Here is a 1,843-nt window from a genome sequence, read left to right on the forward strand (position 1 = left end):
CCGCGGCCGAGGGCAGGGGCAGTGCTGTGGCAGGCTGTGGGTCGATACCCTGGCAAGCACTACGGCTGCCGATGACAAAGTCAGGAGGCAGATAAGTTACAGAACCACCCTGAGCCGCTGCTGTTTGTGTCTGCAGCTGTACCACAGGGCAAGGTCAGGGTGTTTGGGCTGGGCCTTGAGTCCCCTGCATGTGACCGCAGTGAGATGTTGTGTCTGAGAGTCTGGCTATGAATAGAGCCTCCTGAGCCAGCGGGACCCTGCGGAGCACAGCTCCCAGCTGGGCCACGGCAGTCCCAGGTCTGGGGGCACCGGGGCCTTCCCAGGAGCCTGCTGGTAGTGTCCAGCAGGGAGGGGAGGGAAGGAGAGGGGCCGGAGAGACTCCAGGGAAAGGGGACTGCAGCCTGAGCTTCAGGAGACTGCAGAGGAGGTGGGGCTGGGGAAACGCGTCTGCAGCACAGCAGAGGGGCTGCGGGCTTGCCCTGCACCAGCACAGGCATGGGGGGCAGAGCGGGTTGCTGTGCTCCAGGTAAACATTTTGTTATTGATTTGGTCCCTCTGGATGTCTGCCTGCCATTGCTGCCCGTTACTTGGTTTTCTCCATTGTTTGTGAGGGCCCTCTGCCCTTCCTCCGCTGGTTCCCCGCACACTGGTCTGCTTTTGCCCGCAGCGTGGTTGCTGCTGGGGAGTGGCACTGCCGCGGTCCTGCTGTGTCCCCGAGCTCCCCCCAGGCTGGGGGTGCCTGCGGGCAGAGGTGCAGCCCCGTCGCTGCTCTGCCTCCCAGAAAGCTCAGGCAGATGGGCAGTTGCATCACTGTTGGAGCTTGTGCAATCTCTGCAACCCAAAAGCCAAAAATTGACCTGATTTTTCCATGAAAATAGGTTTCTATTGATTGTTGTGTGCTACCAGGCCACGCCACATAGTGTGCTTGGTGTAGAGGAGCACGGGGGGCTCTCCCCCTGGCCCCAGTGAGCAGCTTGGCCCCTGCGCCTACAGTGTGGGCTCCAGGGGATGCCACGGGACATCGCCTGGCAGGGCAGACCTTGTGGGGAGCTGCTGGCTGGCTTGTGGTAGGGGCGACGGTGTGCTGGGAGTCACTGTGCGGAGCAGCCTGCTCCTGGCCATCTCCTGGAGTGCGCCAATGCATCCAAGCGGTGGCCCCCAAGTCAGTTAAATGTCCAAGAGGAGGGTTCATGGTCCTGGCAGACACAGCTGTGGTAGCTGCTGCACCCTCTCGCTGCCCCGTAGGCAGCAGCCAAGGAGAGGGATGCCGAGCAGCCCTGTAAGGTGTGGGGGGAACAGCAGCCGTTCAGATCCAGCTTGGCAGCCCTGCTCTCTGCTCCGTCTGCAATTGTCCCCTGGCCCCGGGGGGCTGCTGGGAAAGCAGATCCTGTTCACGTCTGTGGCTTCATCCCGCAGCCAGGTGCTCCTGGTTACAGGCGTTGTCTTTGGCAGGGGCGCAGGGTCAGCATGCGGGTCCAAAGCCAGTACTTTTATGTAAGAGAGAGGTGTTTCCTGCCTGCCTGCCCTGCGGCACCGAGATAAGCCATGGTGACAAGGGCCCTTTGTCAGCTCCTCTCCCCAGCGTGACATGTCACAGGGGCCAGGTGCAACGGCTTGTCACCTGCCTGGGCACGGCCGCCAGCGCCTAAATGAGGCATCTGAAGATAAGGCGCGCGGGCGGGAGCAGGGGGAGGCAGCCTGCCTACCGCCCTCCCTCCCACCACCAGGCCAGTGTCTGGCTCAGGACCTGCCCCCAGCACATGTATCCCCCATATATCTCCGTGGGGCACTCCTGGTTCAGCTGCGCATCCAGGGGCTGCGGGGCTGGCCCGGGCTCACTGGC

This window comes from Aptenodytes forsteri, unplaced genomic scaffold, assembly GCF_000699145.1.
Source record: "Aptenodytes forsteri isolate BGI_AS27 unplaced genomic scaffold, ASM69914v1 Scaffold83, whole genome shotgun sequence".
Classification (NCBI taxonomy): Eukaryota; Metazoa; Chordata; class Aves; order Sphenisciformes; family Spheniscidae; genus Aptenodytes; species Aptenodytes forsteri.